This window comes from Canis lupus, chromosome 4, assembly GCF_048164855.1.
Source record: "Canis lupus baileyi chromosome 4, mCanLup2.hap1, whole genome shotgun sequence".
Lineage (NCBI taxonomy): Eukaryota > Metazoa > Chordata > Mammalia > Carnivora > Canidae > Canis > Canis lupus.
This window is the reverse complement of record NC_132841.1, coordinates 59119746-59145288: the sequence shown is the minus strand read 5'-3', so window position 1 is coordinate 59145288 and position 25543 is coordinate 59119746. Positions and strand designations below refer to the sequence as shown.

The 25543-nt window shown below is 38.8% G+C and overlaps 1 protein-coding gene across 26 annotated transcripts in view; it reads left to right on the top strand.

Annotated features, from left to right (window-relative positions):
- Positions 1-23776: 23776 nt before the first annotated feature.
- Positions 23777-25543, top strand: part of LOC140632457 (zinc finger protein 300-like) — a 187255-nt gene continuing 185488 nt past the window's right edge. For 4 of the 26 annotated variants that reach the window (XR_012030019.1, XR_012030018.1, XR_012030017.1 and 1 more), the window contains exon 1: positions 23790-24127. The gene's annotated coding sequence lies outside the window, so the exon portion shown is untranslated. Of the gene's footprint in view, positions 24128-25543 lie in introns of all 26 variants that reach the window. The other 22 variants (XR_012030034.1, XR_012030038.1, XR_012030037.1 and 19 more) reach the window with 16 other exon arrangements.

Sequence of the window (25543 nt, the reverse complement as noted above, 5' to 3'; positions counted from 1 at the left end):
TTAATTGCATGCTTCATCAGTCGAGATAAGGAGGAGGAAAGCAATAAAAACAATTTCTTAAAGTTCCTTACCAAAAGTCTTTCAAGAAAAATGATTGTGATCAAGAAACCGTCTCAAATATGTATCTCTACAGTTTTCCTGGTCCAGCGGGATTGGCAGTAGCAGGAGGGCTGTAGAAAAATAATACTGCCTCATTTTCTGATTTTCTTCTTCACCTGCAGAAGCTCCGTCTGTTCTACTCTTTCCACAGCAGTGAAAAATGTAGAAGAATCTTCAGAGCCTCTAATTGTTAGCAACAATTCAAATTTATTAGTGGAGACAGTGACTTTGATGTAAAATTCCTTTTCTTTGGTTCATCCCCAAAATCACTGCATGTCTAGGTATTTGCAGGAATGATTAAGACACTTCTCAGGCAAATGGCTCAGGTCAGTATAAAATAAACATAGGAGGCCTTTAATATATTCTGTTGCTTCAGACCAGATCATTTTTAATTTTCTGATTATCCTAAAATGTTTCTCCTTTCACTCCTTTAAACCTTACTTGGTTCTTCGGGTTCTTTCTTCCTTTTGTCTCCCTCTGTTTCTTCCCTTTTTTTTCAACTCGATGATCATGATGTCTCTCCTCCTCAAGGGAAGATGCTTATTTTAAACTTTTGGAAAGTTTTTATGTAATTCTTTTTTTTTTAAGATTTTATTTATTTTAGAGAGAGAGAGAATGCAGGGGGAAGAGGGAGAGGGAGAGAGAGTCTCAGTCTGTGCTAAGCGAGGAGCCCCGTGCAGGGCTCGATCTCATGACCCCAAGATCACTACCCCATCAGAAACCAAAAGTCGAATGCTCAGACAGACTGTGCCACTCAAGCTCCCCTTATGTAATTCTTTTAAAACGTTTTATCAAAGGCTGGTGCCACTAAAATAACAAGCAGAACTGGATTTTTTTTAAAGTGTCAGGCATATTTTTGAGGCTTGACTGTCTAGGAGCTCAGGACTATTCACCCAAGCATTAAAAGTAAATCATTGTGCTGGCTCCTGCTCCAATAATAGGAGCCTTTCTGTTAACAAACTGCCCCTATGTTTCATGCACAAATGACTTTTTATTCCCCTAATAAAGAGCAGTTTTCAATTCCTTAGTCATCATGAGCAAAACAGGGTGGCCAGAGACACACTAGACTATTTTTCTAAAAGAACCTCCCAGGGGCACCTGGGTGGTTCAGTGGTTGGGCATCTGCCTTTAGCTAAGGTCGTGATCCCAGAGTCCTGGAATCCAGTCCTGGATGTAGTCCCGCAGCAGGCTCCCTAGAGGGACTGGAAGCACAGTGCTTCCAGAGGAGAGCCTGCTATTCTTCTGCCTCTCTCTGTGTGTCTCTCTTGAATAAATAAACAAAATCCTAAAAAAAAAAAAAGAAAAGAAAAAAGAAAAAGAGAACCTCCCATGTTCTTTATTGAGGGGAGAGAAATTTTGATGGTGATGGGAAGAAATTTAAAGTACTCTTGCAGTGTGCGAAGTTATGATTCATCATAATAGTAAACATGGTTATTTGAACTCTACAAGGCATACATTTTAAAAGTGTCTGTATGATCTGCTTAAAAGAATTTTGACTTTTTAAAATTTATTCTTTGTTTCATTTTATATCATTCCTTTAATATGTGACCGATCTCACATATCTTTTCCTTCCTTCAAAGTGGATTTACTCTTCCTTTCATTTGTTAACTTTCTGTTTACTTATTTAGAGAAAAGCTCAAATATGCAGAAAGTTACAGGAACAGTAAAAGAACATATATTGTTTTCCTGAAATTTTTTGAGAGTTCAGCTGCCCATGTGATCACCTAATTTACCTGTGTATTTCCTATAGACAAGGACGTTCTCCTATGTAACCATAACATCACCATGGAAGTCAGTAAATTAACACTGATGCATTACTCTCACCTAACTCTCAAACTCTTTCAAGTTTCACCAATTTTCCTAATATTGTCTTTCATAGCAAAATCCTCCAGCTCAGTGTCACATTGTCTTACCTCTTTAGTTTTCTCAATGTGAAGCAACTCCTTCATCTTCCTTGATTTCCATGACTTTAACGTTTTGAAGATTACAGGCCAATTATGTGATAGCATAGCCCTCAATTTGAATTGCTCTGATGTTTTCTCATGATTAGATTTAGATATGCATCTTTGACAGGATTATCACAGACCTGATGCTGTGTTCTTATTGCAGTCTATCAGATGGGTCACAATTTCCAGGTGTCCCATTACTGGCAGTGTTCATTTCAGTCTCTTATTGGTGTCTGCCAGGCTTCTCCCCGGTAAAGTTATTTTTTTCCCCATTGTAATTAATAAGTATTTTGTAAGGAGCTACTTTGAGACTCTGTAAATATCCTGTTCCTCATCAAACTTTCAATTTCTCCATTCATTTATTTATTTCAGTCTGTTACTCATGGATTCCTACTTTATTCAGTGGCTACAACCAATTACTATCATCATTTATTTTGATGCTTAAATTGTTCCAGATTTGGCTGGTCAGAACTCTTTCACGAGTCCTTTTGACTTGTCTCCATAATTCTTTGTGCATTTCTTTACTTCCTGGCATAACATGATGTTCCAGGCTCATCTTATACTTGCCTAGCCCTAGACTTGGTATCAGCCATTTCTCCAAGGAGCCTTGGCTCTTTTTAGGGGAGTGTGATCTTTAGAAGAGATCTGGGAGCTAGGTATTTTCATTGTTATTGGGGTTTTGCTGCTTCCTGTCTTCAATGGACAGAACTAGTTAATAGTTAATATAATTCTATATTATAATATGCATAATATATTATATAATTAATATACATGAGGTTAATATAATTATATATCCTATATACATATATAATTATAATATATGCATTACATAAAAACTCCTATTTATATCTTTATTTCTATATCTATCTATATTGCAAACTATGGATTTATACTAATATCCCCAATTCCAATCTAATACCACAGGGTTCGTTCATTCAACTTTTCTCCTTTTCCATATTTGAAACTCTCAGGAATGAGAAACCTTAATATATTTATTTGATCAATTCTTCTGGGAACTCATCTATCTCTTGTTACCACTGGATCCCACATTCCCTATGCCATGCCTTCCTCACTGACTTGGGCTCCAACACTCCTAACTAGTCCATTGTCCTTAGCTTGGTTGGGCTTTAATACCCTGCCCAGGGCCACCACAGGAGTCTCCTTAACCTCACTGCAGTCATCTACCTTGCTTCAGCTTCACCTAATGCTTTTGTATTGATCCAATCAAGGAAAGGATGAAAGAAGAGTTACCACTTTATTTTCAAGCTAGTATTTGTAAGTACTATTTACCGAGCTCCATATTATCTCATTTTAGTGACATTATGACCCCGAGAAGTAGACATGATTACTTTCTACAAATTGTAGCTGTCAAGATGAAAGAAGTTCTGTCACTTGCCAGCATGCTTAGCCAACAAGTGGCAGATACTGGCCTGAGCCTATCTCTCTGACTATACCCAATATTCAACTTGGAAGGTGTGTATATATTTCATATCTTTTCAAATGCATAGAAAAAGTGGTTCATTTTTAAAGTCGATAATCACTATAGAATTTCTAGTGTATAAATCTTTTGGGGATACGAATTCTCAAAAATCTCAACTATAAGCCCAGAATAGATCACTCCATGCAGTCTTAATTTGCTAATTAGGTGCTTTGAAAATTGTACATAAAGACAATGTTCTCTCTTTAATGATTGCATTAAGGATCTCAAAAGGTATTTTATAATTTATACCATTTCATCTCACAATCTTATATCTCTGTTTTTTTATGGCATTATTTTAGTGGTTAAACTTTTATGTACTGAATCATTCAAAATGCCTTCCCACAATTTAGAAAGAAAAATATGAGAGAATATTTCTCAGCCTGTTTGTCTCTTGTTAAATAATGGTGAACTAGTGTCAGAACTAGTTTCTGAAAGAAAAACATGAAAGATTACTTAGAAGAGGCTGGATTTTTAAACTCAGTTAAAAATCCAATATGATTTCATGGTCAGTTTTACAGAGATTTGTCAAGTTTCCTGTCTAATCTAACTATAATAAATTGTAAGGAAAAAACCTACTCTTTCCTTTTCCCCTGAGTTTTCACACATTTTCACAAATGTGCATGGAGGCCTTTGACATTCCTGTGCTATTGTCTAGTTTATGTAGCACCGACTGTATGCCAGGCACTGTTAGATAATCTACTCACAGTATTTCATTTAATCCTCTTAATCTGTTAGATAAATATCTTCTATGGATGAGAAAGTTGAAGTGTAATAATAAGTATGTATCAAGCATTTCTTGTATGTGAAGTGTTGTGCTATTTGCTTTGTGCGAACAGTCTCAATTGAAGTCTCACAACTACTTTCATATATTGTAGCTCTATAATTATTCCAATCCATGCTTCTGGATGTCACCAATCACTCCACTGCTGCACCCCACACTCTCTGTGTGAATGCCCTCCTCATTGGTTTGGGCTCCAGTAGAACTAGACAAGTTACAAGATAAGGCTAACCAGAGTGGAGAGGAGGAAAAGTCCTATCATTCTTCAGAATGAGGACACTAAGAGTGATTCCTAACACTGGCAAACCCTTATCAATACTTTGTTATTTCTCTGTCATTGCCCTCGTCCTAGCATAGGGCCAGACCCATGTCATTTGTGTTTCTCCAGTTGTGGTTAACAGTCAGTGTCTAGGCAGTGGGGCAGACCAGTGCAGGGAGACATTCTCTTCCAAAGAATTGTCCCTAAGAAGGTGATAAGCTACTTACCTCCCTGCTCCTCTCCCTCCTGCCTGGCTGCAAAGGAGAGGATGGAACTGGAAGCTTCCTCTCTCTGCTCTTCTTCCTGGTTCTTCTAGTGAAGTATGGGATGGGCAAGCCCCTCTGTTTCCAGCAACTGAACGCTGGATTTCACAGAGATGACCTGGTGATTGGGAGCTTTTCCCTTATGTGTCAGTTGAGAGCAGTTTCACTGAACGAAAATTATTTAAGGCAATATCCTTACCAGGCCTGTAATCTTTATTTTTTTAAAAGATTTATTTATTTATTCAGAGAGAGAGAGAGAGAGAGAGAGAGAGAGAGGCAGAGACACAGACAGAGGGAGAAGCAGGCTCCATGTAGGAAGCCCGACGTGGGACTCCATCCCAGGTCTCCAGGATCAGGCCCTAGGCTGCAGGCGGCGCTAAACCGCTGCACCACCGGGGCTGCCCTGTAATCTTTATAAGTAAGTAAATGTCACTGGCATTTGGTCTGAATGGACGGATTTTTTTTTTCATTATGCTCATAGGGAACCCAGAATAAAAATGTTGCTCCCTACCTTGTTATCTCGTAGAGTCCTCAAACTCCAAACTGAAGATACAAACCATCTCATTCCCCTTGGTCCTTTGCCAAAGCTCTCCCATTGCAGCTTGGTGCTCCCTGCCACCCCCACTTCCAAGGAGGCCCAGGGCAGGGAGATATCTTGAGAGCATCTATAAGTACCTGAATCCAGCACTGGGAGGTGTTTGAGGGTAGCCCCTGCCCTGAAGTGTCTCTGGGCCTGAGCACAGTGCGTTTGGAGCGGCGGCTTCTGGAGGTTCTCTGTTCTATACACTAAAGTCCAAGCCACTACTTGTTCTTCCTGGGATGTGGAAGTGGGAGGATTCACTTCTCTTTAAGTTCTTGCTGGATGTGTCCAGTCACTTAGGTCCAGACAAGTAGCCAGGAAGGTGGCTGGTTGTTCAGTATTCTCTGATTCTGTGAGCCAAGCTCAGCAACCTGCATGCCTTCACTTTCCAGAGCCCAGGAACAGCTCTCAGCAGAGGGTCAATGACTCCTGTATGATGACCTAGGAAAAGTAATCTTTAATGTACTGAGCTTTCGGATACTGTATTTTCTGGGGGAGGGTATACTATACTCAGGATCCTTGATCAGCCCCTGAATCAAACAAAAATGGTGGCCGTCAAAGACCTGAAGAAATTATTTCAGCCAGGCCTGTCATTTCTTATAAGCACAAAAGTAATTTTTCTAATTCTGTGAAGTTGAAGTTTCATTACTGTGGATAATAGAATACAAAGATCTTGACTGTAGTGTATTTACTAGGTTTGATCAGATGGTGACTGTCCAGGCACAGATGGGAAGGTGGGAGGGAGGTGGGGGCTCTCAGTCATGCTGACATAGAATTGGTTCTTAAAATACAAGCCGGTTCAACTACAACTGAATTCCCAGAAAGTAGTGGCTGAGAGGAATTGCTATAGTGTTCTGTTCAGCTCAGAGAGAGACTGGGATAAAGCCACATGTCAGTCTTGCTCTGAGTAGTTAAGGGTGTAATAAGTAAACTTGATGGAGCCAAATACGAGTGTTTGGTAAATTCAGCATCCATTCTAAACAAGAAACCAAAAAATAAATTTGAATCATTGGAAATAGAAGAGAACCTCCTTAACCTGAAAATGATATCTACAGAAAATACGATGAATCAACATTATTCAAAATAGGGGAATGATGAAAGTTTTTATTATGAGACATATATAAGGGAAAGTATTTGTACCATTATTTTTCTATTTGACATCTATACTAGAAGTCAAAGCCTGTTCTACTGGAGAAGTAAAGGCAAAGATCAGGAAAATCAAAATTGTAATTGTCTTTATATAGGGATAATATAATGGTCTACAAATGAAACACAAGATAATTTTCATAAAAATTGTTAGAAATATGAAATAAGTATTTTAAAAAGATTTTTTTTTTATTTTAGAGAGAGAGCACACACAAGAGGAGGAGGGGCAAAGAAGGAGGGAGAGGGAGAAGCAGACCCCAAGCTGAGCCAGGAGCCCTATGCTATATGCCAGTTCCATCTTGCCACACCCTGAGCCAAAACCAAGAGTTGTACACTCAACCAATTGAGCCAGCCAGGTGCCCCTTATCTAGCTACTTTTAAAAATCTTTTTCTGTTAACCATGCAGAAAAGGCATATAATAAATGTGCAGTATAATTAACTAAAATAAGAATACTCAGTTGGGTACAAATCAAGTCAAAACACAGATCAATGTCAGCATCCCAGGATTCCCCTCTCAGCCCCATACTTTTCTGAGGAACACTTGATTTAACAAGAATATGGGTGATCATATAGATGAAGAAAAAAACCCTGAAGCAAAATATGAAATTCTGGACTATGTTTCCGATACTGAAGCACTGAGAAAGGTGGGGCAGTTCATCCTGAAAGAATCATTAGGTCAAAAATTTATCATTTGTGATGAGGTGATAGAGTGGCTACTGATTCATAAGAAAAAGGTCAGAATTCATATACATTGCCATAGCAAGAAGAGTGAGAGACAACACCAGTAATACTCAGCTTCATTAGCTAAATCTGCACACCATCTGCATGAGTAAAATTACTTTATTTCAAAGGACACCATTTGCATGAAAAGAAAAAAAGTGTTGAAGTTGTTTAAAATTTTGGGATATGTGGCACTTTATAATATTATAAAACATAAGACCAATATAAACAGGCATCAGAAACTATGTCTATGCATGCCAAGAAGTTAACTCTTTACCTTTTTTTTTTTTTTTTTAAAGATTCTATTTATTTATTCATGAAAGACACAGAGAGGCAGATGGAGAAGCAGGCTGCCCGCAGGGAGCCCGATTAGGAACTCTGATCCCAAGACTCCCGGATCACAACCTGAGCCAAAGGCATACGCTCAAACACTGAGCCACCCAGGTGCCCTTTTACTGTTTGTTATAAAAATCACAATATATGTATTAACTTTTTTTAAGGTTTTTAATTTTTTTAAGTAATCTCTATACCCAACATTCAGCTTGAATTTACAACCCTGAGATCAAGAGTTGGATGCTCCACTGACTGAGCCAGCAAGATGTTCCCATACTAACTTTTATATTACTAAATCTAATTCACTGTGATGTAATTGAGCATTTACTTTTGGCACAATATTTAGATTTTTAGACCCTTCCATATATGTACTCAACATTTGGTCACTCTGTCTTAGGTTCCCTTTTTACCAACAATATTCACTGTCTGTAATGTATTCTTAATTTCTGTGAACATGTTAACTTTTTTTTCCATCAGCTTTATTGAGATATGATTGACATATAACAATGTGTAAGTTTAGGGGCACAATGTGATGATTTGATGCATGTATATAAGGAGAAATGATTACCACAATAAGGTTTAGTTAACACTTCCCTTACCTTACATACTTACCATTTTTGCTGTTATTGTTATAGCAAGAACATTGAAGATCTACTCTCAGCAACTTTCAAGTATACAACACAGTATTGTGAACTATAATCACCATGCTGTACATTAGATCTCCAGAGCTTATTTCTCTTATGACTGGAAGTTTGTACCCTTTGATCAAAGTCTCCTAGTTTCCCATAGTCCCAAGCCCTTGGCAATCACCAATCTACTTTTTGTTTCTATGAGTTTGGCTTTTTTAGACTCCACATATAAGTGAGAGCATATTTTCCTTTTTCTGTCTGACTTATTTCACTTGGCATAATGCCCTTAGGGTCCATCCATGTTGTTGAATATAGCAGGATTTTCTTTTTGTTTTAATGACTGAATAATATTCCATTGTATCTGTGTGTGTGTGTGTGTGTGTGTGTACACATGTGTGTATATAATCCCATTTTCTTTATCCGTTCATATATTGAAACACTTAGGTTGTTTCCAGGTCTTGGTTGTTGTGAATAATATTGCATGAATACGAAAGTTGCAGATATAAGACAGTGATTTCATTTCCTTCATATAAATGCTCAGAAGTGGAATTACTGGTAGTTCTGTTTTTCATTTTTAAAATAGTTTTTAAATTTCTTGAGGAACCTTTACACTGTTTTCCACAGTGGCTGCACTAATTTGCATTCTCACCAACAGTGAACAAGGATTTCCTTTGTCCCCATGCCAGCACTTGTTATTTTTTTGTCCTTTTGATGACAACCATTCTGACAGGTGTGAGGTAGTATTTCATTGTGGTTTTGATTTGCATTTCCCTGATGATGAATGATGCAGAGCAACTTTTCATGTATCTGTTGGCTGTTTGTATATTTTCTTTGGAAAGATGTCTTTTCAGTTCCTTTGCCATTTTTAAATCAAATTGTCTAACTTTCTGCCTTTGAGTTCTAGGAGTTCCTTAAATATTTTGTGTGGGGTTTTTTTGTAATTTATTTATTGGCGTTCGATTTGCCAACATAGAGTATACCACTCAGTGCTCATTCTTCTATATTTTGAAAATTAACTCCTTATCAGATACATGATTTGCAAATATTGCCCCATTCCATAGGTTGCCTTTTCACTTTGTTGAATGTGGTAACTTTTTTCAAACTGTATTGTATACAGTTTCACATTTTTTCTATTCCATTCTTTCCCCCCCACCTGAAATTAATATTCAGATCCTTCCTAAACCTAATTCTCCAATTTCTGTTCAGACTCCTATCTCTGAATGTTCTCAGAGCTGTGGTCCTGGGTTCAGAAAAACTGCTCCAGAGGGGGAGCCCTTCTACTGTTTTGATTGTGTCCCATATCCACTGGGGAGTTCTCCAATGAGACAAGTAAGGTTCTAGAGGAATCTGATCCTTTGGCCACCAATAAAATAGAACTAGAGTGGATGAAGAGCTATCTTTATTGGTTCAGCTTCAGCTTTCTGTGGCATATAGAACATTTCTGGAGAGAGTGACAACCTGGGATATTGAACTTGAGAAATATAATGTAAGATCTGTGAGATGAGTAGGTAGGACTTAAGTCTTGTGTTTTGGCATTATTTATACCAGGACAATCTTAAAATGTGGGGAAGTTGTTGGAACACCTGGGTGGCTCAGTCAGTTGAGCATCCGACTCTATTTCGGCTCAGGTCATGATCTCACGGTTGTGAGATATAGCCCCATAGGGCTGCGTGCTGAGCATGTAGCCTGCCTAAGATTCTCTCTCACCCTCTCCTTCTGCCTCTCCCCCCACTTGTGGTCTCTCACTTTCTCTCTCTCCCCCCCCCCTAAAAAATCTTTAAAAATGTGGGAAAGTTGTTTTATTTTACCAAGTCAGTTAAATAAATCTTGTGTTGAAGGGATAACGTTATAAAAGATTAGGAATCTCTCTCGTGACAATTACCCTAAAAATTATTACATATGAAAGGACTGTAAATGAATTGATTGGAAGATCTAAGTGTGGGCTTAGATAGGGAACTGGGGAGAGAATATAAGGTAACAACTCCCTGAAAATGGAAGGCAGTCTCCGATGGCTATGAAGTAGAAAAAGTGCATAACACCAAAAACTGTAGCCTGGGGATACCAAAGACCAATTTCTTTTGGCTCAACTTTTTTGGTGGGATGAACTCTCCTGGTGGCTTTGGGTTATACCCAAAGTATATCTAGTTGAGGGTGGGAGTGGGGTAGAAGAGGTAATCATTCGATGTCAGCTCATTAGGTGAAACAAATGTATCCCACTGGCAGGGAATGTTGAAAATGGGGGAGGCTATGCATATGTGGGAGCAGGGAGGAACCTTCCCCTAGATTTTGCTTTGAATATAGAACTACTCTAAAAAAATAGTCTCACAAAAGACAAACAAACAAAACACCAAACTACCACTCTTTCCCTACTTTATGTGTTCAGAAGTCTGGAGACACTGAGGCCTTAGGCACCCCTGCACAGTGGCTCACCTATGTAATGTATAGTAAGCATGAGGCACCATGGGAGCCAGTTTACTGACATTCTGATTAGATTCCCACAATGACTTACAAGCAGAATATTATTTTACAGAAAACAGAAGTTTAGAGCTAGCCTACACAAGTGGAATACCTCTTATGTGCCAGGCGTGGTGCCATTTACTTTTCATACTTATTCAATCCTCATTACCACTTATGAGGTCATAGAGTCTACTATTTCCCCCATTTGCTGTTGAAAAATTTGAAACTCAGAGTGTTTAAGTAACGTGCTGAAGTCCATGTAACTATGAAGTGGTGGTATCTGGATTGCAAAGCCCCAGGCTCCAAGTACTAGCTACATAGTAGCTTGGAAAATGTGGGAATGGCAGCAAAATATAGAGAGAACCAAAACAAAGCACAAGAAGAGAAAACTGGGGAATTTTTCCACCTGGAGAAGATTGTAAGATTAAATATGGAAAAGAGTGCTAGTTATCTTTACCTATTTTTGAGTTCTGTGGAGAGAGGAGACATGCTCTATGTGGCACCAGAGAGCAGTGAGCTAGGGTACTGGGAGTAAATTTTTGTTTAAAGAACTTTTTTTTAAATAAAGATTTTGTTTTTAAGTAATTTCTATACCCAATGTGGGGGTCACAAGCTCAAAAGCTCAAGATCAAGAGGCATATGCTCCACTGACCAGGCCAACCAGGCACCCGTACAGAGTTCCCTAACATCTCCAAGGGCAGCTTTGGTAGGAGGTGTTTTAATATGCCCAGGTGCATAATACTCTAGTCAGGCATGGAAAGGATATGAGGAGTCCTTAAGACTCTCAGTTTTGACTCCAGGACTCTGATAATAGAAACCTGAATGAATTTGCTAAGAAAGTTGTGAACTTCTACAGTGCAAACCTGGAGCAAATGGGAAAATATTTGAAAAAAAAGAACCACATTGCCATCTGGTGATCACAACAATTATTTCCTTTTACTGACTGGGTTTTGAAATAAAACCACTAATACCTATCAGTAATTAAGATATAGCTTCCTTAACCTGTTGACAACATTTTTTCTCCAATGCATTTATATTTATTTATATAAATAACAACTTTTTGTTATCTACATCCCCATAAATTTATCTGGTAATTTCTTTGCAATAATTTCCTAAGAAAGGAGATGTCGTGTCAGGACCATTGTTTAATTTTAAAGCTTTTGATATGCATTTCCCAGTTGTCCTTCCCAGAAACGTGGTACCAAAGTGCCATTCTACCAGTATTTAATAATGGCATCTTATTTTCTGAACCCTCACCAGTTCTGCATAAAATCCTTAAGCCATTTCTTTTTTTTTTTTTAAAGATTTTATTTATTCATGAGAGACAGAGAGAGAGAGAGAGAGAGAGAGAGAAAGGCAGAGACACAGGCAGAGGGAGAAGCAGGCTCCATGCAAGGAGCCCTATATGGGACTCCATCCTGGGACTCCAGGATCACGCCGTGGGCTGAAGGCAGGCGCTAAACCACTGAGCCACCCAGGGATCCCCCAAGCTATTTCTTTTCCTATTTGAGTTTATTTGTATGTGCGTTAGAATATCCTCTTCTGTAATTTTGTAGTTTTTGAATAGTAATGTTGAATATTCAAATATGCATTTTGTAAATTTGATTTTTCTTTTCTGCCTGTCTTTTAGCCTGCTCATCTTTACTTATTGATGTGTATGTGCTCTTTATAAAATAAAAAGTAATACCTTATTTTACAAACATTGAACATCCTTATAGGCCAGGCATAGTGTTAGCATAACATCTTTGTGAAAATAGTTCAGATCCCATAGGGGAGTTTTGTTCTCTTCTACCTCTCCTCTACATGCAATCACTAAAAAATATTAGCTACCTATGTGTCAGGTGCTGTACTTAGAACTGGTAATACATTTGTGCCTCGTCAGGAAGTAACTATTACCTTTATCAAACCGTAAAAATTTGTAGTGTTTCCAGGAATCTAAGGGACAAGATTTGTATTGGAAGATCAGGACTTCAACTGAGACTCGCAAACAAAAAAATACCTATTTTGGATCTATTATGTGCCAGTTATTGACCACAGTGAGAGATTTACATAGGTGAATAAAAAGTTGCCCATCTCATTATGGGCTGCTATCCTACTGTGCACATTGGTGGGTCAAGCATAGAAAGCAATGTTGGTAGCTACCGCGTATGGTACAACTGTGAATCAAGTACTGTGCTTATTACTTCTGATGCATTATGTCTAACCTCTACTACAACTCTGAGTTGTGATTTTTGTCCCCATTGAAGTAATGTAAGGCTGGAGTAGTTCCCGGTAAACTAGGACGGTTTTTGCTGGTAGTGGAGGGGTTCAACCTGGACATATCAGGGAGGTTTGGTGAATGTAATAGGAGGAAAATTAAGCCAGATATAAGCCTGGATCTAAAAAAGAGTCTGCATGTGACTCTCTCCCATGCAAGATGGAGGGGAGGGGGAAGTATGGAATGAGAGCTTCAGAAAACTTCACTTCAAAAACCATCCCAGGTCATTTTATATCCTTCATGAAAGACAATATCTTTAAGAAAATTCTCAATTTTTTTCTGCCCAGAGAATTTTTTATTTTTTTTAAAGTTTTTTTTTTTTTTAATTTATTCGAGAGAGAGAGAGAGGCAGAGACACAGGCAGAGGGAGAAGCAGGCTCCATGCCAGGAGTCCGAGGCGGGACTCGATCCCGGGACTCCAGGATCACATCCTGAGCCAAAGGCAGGCGCCAAACCGCTGAGCCACCCAGGGATCCCCAGAGTATTTTTTAAATTGAATTTATGATTAAACAGGGCACAATCAGCTAATATTAATCTCTTTTCATGTTCAAAATACTACTGATATGAAATAAGAAATTTAAAAATGGGAATAAATCTTTAGAAAGGTAAGAAAACAGAAAAAGTATTTCATAGATACTATAAAGTTCATATATAGAAATTAAGAACTACTTTATTTTCTTTAAGATTTTATTTATTTATTCATGAGAGACACAGAGAGAGAGAGAGGCAGAGACACAGGCAGAGGGAGAAGCAGGCTCCATGTAGGGAGCCCGACGTGGGACTCAATCCTGGGTCTCCAGGACCACGCCCTGGGCCAAAGGCAGGAGCTAAACCGCTGAGCCACACAGGGATCCCCAAGAACTACTTTATGACACTATATTTGACAACTTAGATGAAATCTATTAATACATAGAAAACACAACTTGCCAAAAATGATCCATAAAGAACAGAAAAATCTGAGCACATCTATTTATTAATTTAATAAAAATTAAAAGCTATCTCATAAGGAAAGTTACAGGTCCAGAATGACTTTCATGAAGAATTCTTCTACACATTGAAGAAAGAACTAAAAATTCTCACAAATTTTTCCAGAGAATAGAAAAAGATGGTATACTTCCCACCCCATTGTGTAAGGGCTGCATAACTTTGATGCCCAAACCTCATAGGAAATAGGAAATGAAATGTATAGTATACATGTTCTATCTATCTATCTATCTATCTATCTATCTATCTATCTATCCATCCATCTTTCTATCCAATGGTATACCACAACTGGGTTAACTTTATTTTCAGGATGCAACGTTGATTAACATTTGAAAACAAATTATTGAAAACCACCACACTGTAACACAAAGGAGAAAAAGCATATGCTAATCTCAGTATGTATAGAAAGGGCACTTGAGAAGAACTTTGGGTGCACTTATTTATTTGGAAAAAGAGTCCAGGAAACACACATGAGAAAAGTGGGCCAGTGAGACGACGGCAGAAGAAGTGCACTAGTGAGTGGGTTGCTGTGCAAAACTGGACAAACTCATTAGGGAGAAAAATGCCTCAGATTGGGAGAAAAATGCTTCAGAATCAAACTAGCAGAGGACAGGGGTGTTAGGCCATTTATCCACTGACTGTCATTCCCTGCACTTATGGGATGCTCCTCTGAGTAGCTGAGCAAGCTCCCTGAGAAAGCTCTCAGGCAGAAGAGAGAGATCCAGGCTCTTGATGTGGAAAACTTCCAGGGAAAATATATATTGTGGTTACTGTTAAACTCACGAGGGCCAAGAGGGAACAGGGAATCAATCACCCATGCTACAGAATCCAAGAAAATAATGTAAGAGACAAGAATTTGGTTAAAAATTTAAGTTTAAAAAAATGTTAAGAGTTAACTAATTTTGTCTTGTCAAAAACACATACAAATGTGAATTTAAATTATCAGAAAAAATTTATTTCAAAGGTGGCAAGGAGTAGCAGATACAGCTCCTACCTTTTTGGTCAGACATGGAAATAAATTTGCTTTAGAAATCATGTTTATTGTTTTTTTGTTAAAGATTTTATTTATTCATGAGACACACACACACACACACACACACACACACAGATGCAGAGACACAGGCAGGGGGAGAAGCAGGCTCCATGCAGGGGGCCCAATGTGGTACTCAATCCCCGGATTCTGGGATCACACCCTGAGCTAAAGTCAGATGCTCAACCACTGAGCCACCTAGGCATTCCATGTTTATTGTTAATAAAATAGTGGTTAAGATGGATACAAAGCATACTGTATAAAATAGTACTACTGTGTTTTACCTACAATTTTTAAAAACTATTTCTCACAACAGCCCAATTAAATTGTTATGATTGCTATTATCTTCCCATTTTACAGTTAAGGAAATGAAACTTATGAGGTTCAGAAACATGCCTAGGTCACTCCTAGTAAGTGGTGGAACTGGGGAATGCTCCCACACAGCCTGACTCCAGAACCAGTGCTTTTATCCACAATACTATATTATGGTTTGGTGTTAAAAATTAAAACTACACAACAGCTAAGTGAAATAGAAAACAAGTATTAAAAAATAGAGCTAAACCAAAATACACCATTGATTCCACTGAGTGCGAACAGATATTCTAATTAGAAGTCAAGAATATTAGGGGTACCTGTGTGGCTCGGTTGATTAAGTGTCTGACTTTTGATTTTGGCTCAGATCATGATCTTATAGGTCTGATCTTAGGGTCATAAAATTGAGTCCCAAGTTGGGCTCCACGCTGGGTATGGAGCCTGCTTAAGATGTCTGCTCTCTGCCTCTCCCTCTGCCCTGCCCTCTTGTTTAGGCTTTCTCTCTTTCTCTCTCTCTCTCTTAAAAAAAAAAAAAAGAAGTCGAGAGTGTTTGTACTCGAGTCAGAGTACTGAACTACATGCATTTTCTTTATATGAGACACAACTTAATTACAAAGCCAACTAAAGGTTGAAATTAAAAGGTTGGGGGTAGATGGAGCACCATATAATACCTAACAAAAGGAAAATTTGGATAGCTATGATGAAATTAGTCGAAGTAGACTTTATAGAATAAAAAATTACTAGACATAGAATCTTTAGAATTATAAGAAGCTTAATTCACCAGGAATATATAATACTATTTCAGTCTGAATATCAGCAACCAATACACAGTGGCATGCTTCTCTGTTGTGTAACAATACCCTTTTTTCATTTCTAAATGAATATTGTAGATAAAATATATCTGGATATATTGGATATATCTGGATATATTGGAGATAAAATATATCCCCTGATCAGGAAGAGATTCTTTATGTCTTGAAGTAAAGGCAAGGCATTCTAATACATGAACTCTGTTCCCCAGCTTAAGTTCTATGGCTCTGTGGTTCTGAGTTTCAGTGGTAGACAGGCTCTAATGTGGCTCCCCATGATCACTACCTCCTGCTATTCACAGATTACATAATCCCATCCTTTTGAGTAACTTGCTTCTAAACATTAGAAGCAATGATGAGAGGCTATCACTTCCATGACTTTTATCTTGCTGGAAAACTCCCTCTCTCTCTGGCTTTGATGAAGAGAGTTGACATGTTGGAGAGGCTCATGTGGCCAGTAAATGAGGGTGGCAACCAGCCAACAGCCAGCAAGGGACAGAGGCCCATAGTCCAACAGCCCTTAGGGAACTGAATCCAACAACCACATGGTCTCTTGTCCCAATTTCCTTAGTACATTTGTAAGGGTCTATAAGCACCAGAGCTGGTAGGCACAGTCAATCCATATATAGAGCCCTTATAGACTAAGGGACCCTCTGGGCAGACACATCTGGCTAGTTGACAGGTATCCATTCTTGCAGGCAGAGGCAAGCCAACACCAGGATGATTGCATGGCTTGGTGAAAGGAATGAAGGCTGGATTGTAGAATCTTACTTACCTCACCTCCCAGCCAGGTGCCCTTGTGCAGTGAACAGCCTGCATAACATTATGGGACAGACTTGGTGACTCCAGACTGTCTCATAGACCTCAGACTTAAATTTCCCCCACCCTTCCCTGCCCCAGGCCTATTGCAGTTCACTTTTTCATCCCTCTGAGCAGCTTTTATCTGTAGACCCTTATAGACCCTTATGAAAGTACTAAGGAAAATGGGACAAGAAATCATGTCTTTCCAGCTATCTTGATAAAAGACAGTCTTAAGCAGCAAATCTATGTTAACACGTGACCGTCTTCAAACATCACAAGCCTATAAAGACCTTAGAGCTGGCTAGGGGAGTCCAGGAGTTTTCATCCCTTCCTCTAAGACACATACAGCAGTAACAAGACAATGGTACAAATAATGCACTCCAACATGACACCTGAGCTGATAGGGGCCTCCTAGGCAGGGCTTCCAAAGACAGCACAGATTCAAAGGAAGGAGAGAGCTGACAGGACTGGAGGTTCCCAAACGCTTGGTGGAGGTGGCCTTTGATTAAGTATGTAAAGGATTAAGGGAGTTAAGACCAGACTGGGGGTGTGAGGGGAGAGGGTGGGTGGGTGGGTGGAGGGCACCGGGGGATGGGGGAAGCCTTGTGTGCCCCAGTGAGGAGGGAGGGATCTGTCCATCCTTTTATGGGGGAGGGTAGCAGGGGGCCATTAAGGGTGTTTGCACCGAGGTGTGATGAGGTCAGTGATGGACTTTATTAATGTGAATTCGTGCTGGGGCTGTCAAGAAAGGAGGTGGATATGAGTTAAGGTAGAATGGGCAGGACTCGGTAACTTTCCTAACAGAAGGAGTGGAATCTGGCTGGGCCAAGGGGCTAACAGCCTGCTCCCTTCCTTTTTGTCTCTGTTAATCTATTAATAGAAGCCCTATCTATATGTGTCTGTTAATTCTCTGAACCTAATAAAGATATCAATCCACCATCATGGAAAAACAACATCTCTATCTGAAGCTGGCCACTAGCTGCTCTTAGCTTCAGCTCTATTACCCTTTACCTAAAGCCAGAGATCTTTTTTGGTAATTGGGAAAATGTCATTCACCCCCTAAGTCCCATCAGGGGAGAGTTCTAGCAGGACTAAGGCCATCTCAGTTGGGACACTAGACATAGCTGTCTTTGGGGCAAAGGACAAGAAGACCCCAGGCCAAGGTGTCTTGGTTCTCGCAAAAGTAGTTGGTGCTTTGAGGCTCACTTGAAAAATGAACTGCATTTGGAAGGGCTCAGTGCCAAACAAACCACCATCTGGAGGCCTTGTCACAAGATTCCTAGTGCTTATCTGAAGTGTTTCGTAAAGGTGAATTTCCAAGATCCCTTAGGTATTACCTCTTATTCTTACATCCAATGTTGCAACACCTTCTAAAGCATACTGACCATCCAATCTATTGTCGAACACTTACAATCCCAATCCGGGCAGTCTGATCTATTGTGGGATATTCTTTTTTTAAAGATTTCATTTACGAGAAAGAGAGAGAGAAAGAGAGAGAGAGAGAGAGAGAGAGAATGAGCACAAGCAGGGGGAACAGCAGAAGGAGCGGAGAAGCAGACCTCCTGCTGAGGGACCCTAGCCTTTGACCTGAGTCAAAGGCAGACGCTTAACTGACTAAGCCACTCAGACTCTCTATTGTGGGACATTCTTAACTAACAGAGTCAAAAGTCTGCCTGATAGTCATGCACTGATTTTTGTAGACATCAAAGAGTGCAAACAGGCTATGTACACGTGCGCAAGTTGTCAGTAACTATCAAAATCTCAAATGTACATAATCCTTGGTGAGCAGTCTCACTTCTAGGAATCTATTCTGCAGATATATGAATAAAAATGTTTAAAATGAAGGTGTATGTGGATGTTCACTGGTGAATCGGGGTAGTGCTCTCTCAGACACTGGAACTGTTCAAGCAAAACTGGTACTAGCCAGGGGATTCCTGCATTAAACCATGAGACTGGACTTGATGACTTCAGAGGTTCTTCTAATCATAAGCCCTTAATTTATTCATCTACAGGAAGAGGGGGAGCAGGCGTTACTGGAATCATTCATTTTCTTCTCTGTTTGTTCCTCCTCTCCCTCAGCACAGGTCATGAAGATCCATGGGGAAGAGTATCAAGACCAGGTCAGAGTCAGACTTCACATCATTCCTGAGATATTTAAGGTCTCCTCTTCCAGTAATGCTTAGAGTGCCTGGCAAAGGGGCAGCAGCAGAGCAGGGATAGCAGTGACAACAAGAGCCATGGCAGGTGCTGTGGACATGGAATCCACCATGTCCTGATTTAAGACAGATCAATTTTGTGCTGGCAGGAGCAGGCTTCATGGATCCAGGAGGCAGCAGAGCCTACGTGGCCAGAGCAGGTGCTTCCAACACGTCCCCACCTAGGAAGTAAGGTCTTAATATTGTAACAGTGTTCTAAGAGGGCAATTCTAGCTTGTCAACAGGAGCTGCCAGTCTCTCCCCAGAGGACAGCATGAGTGTGGTGATTGTAGAGCACAGGCGACCAGCAAGCCTTTGTCAGAAACAACTAGAGTCCCACTAGTGGGATCCCTCATCTCAAGCTTGCAGAAGGAAGGCTACATGATTAAATAGGATGGAAGCTAAAAGGTCTCCCAAACCAAGCCTAGAGGGAGAGAAAGGAAAATGACAGAACTCCCACTAGAAAGCATTCCCACACCATAGGCTGGAGAGGACAAATCAACCCCAATTATCATCTTTCTGCTGGTCCTTAGCCTGCCATGAAACTTCTAGGGGTGAAGAAGAAAGAAAAAGGCCACAGCAGCTCAGGGGTAGAGGACACAGCTCCCCCTTCCATGAAAAACAAACAAACAAACAAACAAACAAACAAACCATAAACCTCAGCCTCCCCACAAAGGATTCTGGGTGGATGGTCAGGTTTCTCTCCCCTTTTTACTATCTATTGACTTTGATACAATCGCAAAAGGTCCTGTGCTCAGGTCTGGGTGGTGAATCAAGAGAAGTAAGAAACACAGACCCTCAAAGAGCTTGGAGTGTGGTTGAGTGGATTGCAAACTTTTCTCTTTTTCTCTTCCCCTGCTCATGGAAATCACATATGCTAAATCATAGATAATGCATATAGATTTGCAAGTGCCATAGGAAAAGAATTGAGTAAAATAGAAATGATCTAAATGTTTTCCTCTCTGGACTATGGTCTCCATAAGGATAAGGACATGACATAGGTCAACTCAATCATGCCATGAATTGAATGGTTTGTTTGGGAAGAAAAACTTAGTCTTCCAGCTTACCTACTCCATGCCAGGCATTATACTTGGCACTTTACCTACATACCTAATTCTCCCAGCGATTTTATAATTAAGGCTTCATCTCAGTTTTACAGATTAAGAAAATAGAGGTTCAGAGGACTTAAATAACTTATACAAGGTCACACAAGGCAGTAAATGGTAAAGCTAGGTTTGCAACCTATGTCATTTTGGCTATATAACCTATATTTTTGCCAACAACTGGCAAAAGCTATTTAATAGGCAAAAATTGGTATACATTTCTTTAAAACCTTATTTCAGACCTATAGTAAAGTTGCAAAACTAGTAGAGAGGTTCCATATATTCCTCGCCCAGCCTCCCCTACTGTTAATAACTTATACACCATAGTGCAATGATTAGAACCAGGAAATTCACAATGATAACAACATTACTACCTAAATTAAGTATGTCACTGGAATTTCATCAGCTTTCCCACAAATGTCCTTTTTCTATTCCAGGATTACATCTAGGATCCCACTCATGATTTTTTTTCACAATAGGTAATGCTAATAAGGACTCAAGTAAGGTACATTCCTTGTATTTTGCTGAAATGTAATTTTATGACACAGGATGTGGTCTATCTGTGTAAATGGTCTGTGTGACCTTGAGAAAAATTTGCATTTTGTTGTTTTGTGTATTTTGTTATTTTTGTGTCCTGTGGCAGTGAGGTGAAGTTGGTTGAGAGTCATCTTTAAGTCTACTGTATCCTCACTGATTTTCCTTCTACATGTTCTACCAATTACTGAGATATTGTTATTGAAATTTCTGAATATATTGTAAATTTGTCAATTTCTTCTTGTAGATCCATCAGTTTTGTGGCTTCAAGTATTTTAAAAATTTTATTTATTTATTCATGAGAGACACAGAGGGAGAGAGAGAGAGAAGCAGAGACATAGGTAGAGGGAGAAGCAGGTTTCATGCAGAGAGCCCAATGTGGGACTCAATCCCAGGACTCCAGGATCATAACCTGAGCTCAACTACTGAGTCACGCAGGCGTCCCAGGGTTCAAGTATTTTTAAACTCGGTTATTTGGTGCACAAATAACTAGGATTTCTTTATCTTCCTGATAAAATTGACCCTTAATCATTACTAAATGGCCTTTTACTTTGGTAATATTCTATACTCTGATTTCTAATTGGTTGATATTAACATAACCACTTCCACTTACTTTGGATTGCTGTTAGCATAAGTATATTATTTGTCATCTTTTTACTTTTCAGCAATGTTTATGTTTTATTGAATGTCTTATTGGCAGCATATAGTTGTGTCTTTTTTTTTTTAAATCCAATCTGACAATCTCTGACATTTAATTGGGTGTTTTGGGCCATTTATATTTAATGCTGCTATTGATATGTTTGTGTTTAACACCTTTCTCTTTCTTTTCTATTTGCTTATCTGTTTGTATTCTTTTCCCTCTGATTATACTTTCTTTCATTATGTTTATGATTTTATTTTAGATCCTGATGGGTTCTTGGCTAAACATTTATAATACATATCTTTAACATACCACAGTTATTATTATATTATACTAATGCCAATTTAAGAGCCATACAAAAATATAATACACTTCCATTTACCCCATCCTTGCTTTGGTACCTGTCTTGTCACCCATTTTACCTCTACATAGGTTATAAAACCCACAAATATATTCTTATATTTGCTTTAAGCAATCATCTGAAGATATTTAAATATTAAGGGATAAAAATCTTACATTTGTCCCTATTTTTATCATTTTCCAGATTACCATCTGTTATAGCTTTCTGTGATTACAGGACTTCCTTGAACATTTGTGGTGCAGCTCTATTAGTAGTGAATTCCTTCACCTTTGGTAGGTGATAGTAATAGGTGAATAAGGTGAATAAGTATTTTACTTTTGCTTCTAAAATTTACTTCTGATGAGTAAATTGTAGATTGACAGTTTAAAAAATTTAATGCTTTAAAAAAGTTACTCTCAGGGATCCCTGGGTGGCGCAGCGGTTTGGCGCCTGCCTTTGGCCCACGGCGCGATCCTGGAGACCCGGGATCGAATCCCACGTCGGGCTCCCGGTGCATGGAGCCTGCTTCTCCCTCTGCCTATGTCTCTGCCTCTCTCTCTCTCTCACTGTGTGCCTATCATAAATAAATAAAAATTAAAAAAAGTTACTCTCTTCTATTGTGTTTCCTTCTGACAAGTCTGCTGTAATTCTTATTACAGAAGAATATGTCTTTTTTTCTTTTGCTTTTTGTATTTTCCCTTTATCACTGGATTTAAGCAATTTGATTATGGTGATACTTGTATAGTTTTATTCATGATTATTATACTGTGGGTTTCAGCCAGAATTTTTTCACAAATAAATTTACCACTATCTTGATGCAGTGTATCATAGTTAATCTACAAGAAAGTCAAAGGTATATGGGCAATGGTCATGAGTACATGTGCAATTAATTTGCACACTTAAGACTGATGCAGCAATGGGTGATTTATTACTATGAACTATAAATTGTGATTACTAATATCAGGGCTCAGAGGTAAAACAGTGGCAGTAACTAAAGAAGGTAGATAATCTATGCTGAGTTCATTTGATATTAAAATAAGTTCTTTCAGACCTATTTTTGAGGGCTGCTATGCTGGTTTTAGAATTTTCCTCCAACATTCTGCACCCATTACAGAAAACTGAGAGTTTTTGTATCACGAAAAGGGGTTCCCTGAGACACATAAATTTCATTACTAAAATGGTCTAGTCCCAGACAAACCTGGATGATTTATGACCCTAGGGTCAACATGGTTGGAACTCATTGTACCAAAAGGTCTGTAATTTTCCTTTATTTATTTATTTATTTATTTATTTATTTATTTATTTATTTTAACATTTTTTTAAATTTATTTATGATAGTCATACAGAGAGACAGAGAGAGAGGCAGAGACACAACAGGCAGAGGGAGAAGCAGGCTCCATGCACCGGGAGCCTGATGTGGGATTCGATCCCGGGTCTCCAGGATCGCGCCCTGGGCCAAAGGCAGGCGCCAAACCGCTGCGCCACCCAGGGATCCCCTGTAATTTTCCTTTAGTTAAAATTTTAAAAAGCACATTACACAGATTGATGAAGAATAAGAAGACAAAGTGCCTGATCTTCAAACCACGGTCAACTGTGATGAAAATAGTTTTAGTAAAGACTATGGACTTCAGAAGACAGAGAGAAGGAAGCGATAGAAAAATATTTGGTACAAAAGTATGAATAGTTACTATATGTCTGCCACTAGGATTACCAAAGAAAATGGAGCATACTCTGTGAATTCTAGGAAGTGGTCCCAGCAAATTCCATGGAGAAATTTATTTTGACCATGTCTTAAGTTATGAGATTGTTAATGCAAGTCAAAATGGTGACACTGTTCATGAGGAACGGATGGTTAGGTCATAAATTGTATGTGATGTGTATCCAACTGGATATGAAGTTAGCTTTTTTATACAGACCCAGGCTGTGATACTGGAGATGGCTATAGATCAGAGTAGATGAGAGGAGGAAAGACAGAGGGTGGGAGGGAAGGATGGATGTTGAATTTAAGCTGGCCTTGTGACTTGTTTTAATAGTAAAATACTGCAGAAATAAGTTTGTGCTAATTCCTATCCTAAGCCTTAAAAAAGGCTTGAGAGCTTCCAATTCTGTACTCTGAGAATCCAGCCACCCTAGAAAAGAGAGTGATTATCCTGAAACTACAATACTTTTAAGGAAGCCTAAAGTGAGCCACCTGGAGAGGCCAGATGGAGGAAAATCAAAGTGCTCCAGATGATAGCCCCACATGAGATCCCCACCTTCCACAAAGGCCCAACTGCCACCATCTTGGACATTCCAAGCTAGTTGAACCTCCAGTGAATGAACCATCTTGGACATTCCAAACCAGTTGAACCTCCAGCAAGCCATCTTGGACATTCCAAATCAGCTGAATGACTGCAGCCACAGTTCATACCATTTAGAGAAGAACTACCCAGGTAAGCCTACCTATCCCACAGACTATAAGCAGTGATAATTGTTGCTGATTGAAACCAGTAAGCAAGGCAGGTGACACAGGCCCTGAGCAGTTGGCCTCATAGCTGTGTCTGTATGTGCAAATGGATCACTAACATGGGAGAGCAAGAGCAATAGTGGTGATAACAGTGGGTACAGCCCCAAGAGAGAAGAGGGGCTCCACATGGGACAGCACAGGGACCTGGGTGGGAGGCTGCCTTGCTAACCAGTCCTGGATCCCACCCCTCTAGTGACTGTAATTATTAACTCTCTTGCCTAAGTACCAGAACAGGTACTGTAGATGCCCAGGCAGTAATCTTTGTCAGCAAATTCTTATAAAATAACAGCATATCCATGGACATTGCAATAAAGCATATCAAGAAGCTATTAGAATTCTTCAAAGAGTTCAGAGTCTCCAAAAATTTGAAAATTGCTGGGTCAATGTAAATACCCACAGGCTTAGAAATACAAATTACATTTCAAGGTCACCTAATTCAACAGAAAAAAACTCCATTTTTGTACATAAAGCTTTGCATAAACCAATTATTAACAAGACAATTTGAAAATTATTTTTTCCTTTTAATTGAACATATAGACAATGCATAAACAGGTGGTGTGTGTTATTTCATGAAGGCACTTTTGGTTCCTTGCATGACCTCCACAAGTTACAGGAAATGTTATAGGAAACATTAAATTGCCATTGCATAACCTTTAAAGTTAAATTCAGACAGGAAACTCAGCTGTATGAAAATCTAAATCATTTCAGAAAAAGTGTTGTGAAACTCATCAATTGTAAATGTACTGTAATTTATACTTCAAGATAATTTATCAGAAATATTTCCCAGTGTTGTTACAGTCTATAAAAATACTCTTAACAGTTCCAGGAATGGTTGCATTAGTGGAAATAGTCTTCTCAAAATTGAAAATTATGAAAAATTAGTTGCAATCTTGGTTTTGCCAAGAGCAACTCACTTTACTTTCAATTATATCAATTTGAAAATAAAGTTACTAAAGGCATAAATTTTGAAGACATAATAAATTAGCATAAAGGCAAGCTAAAAATATCTAAATCAAGATACTACAATAATATAGTACTTTGTTCATTATTTTATATAAATTTTGACACCAAAATAATATTTTTTCACAATTAAAAAATTTATATTCTTATATATCACTATTACCTCTATTATATTTTATAAGTAACAAAATATTTTTAGAGGTAAAATCTTAATATTTTAGTATTCTTAGTAGTCCTTTCTTTTGAATTTTTGAACAAGTGTCCCCATATATTCATTTTGCAGTGGGCCCTAACATAATACAATAGGTCACACACACTCCTATTTACTCAATTATTTTTGCTTTATGATTAGGATTTTTCATTTGCAGGCCATATACAATTT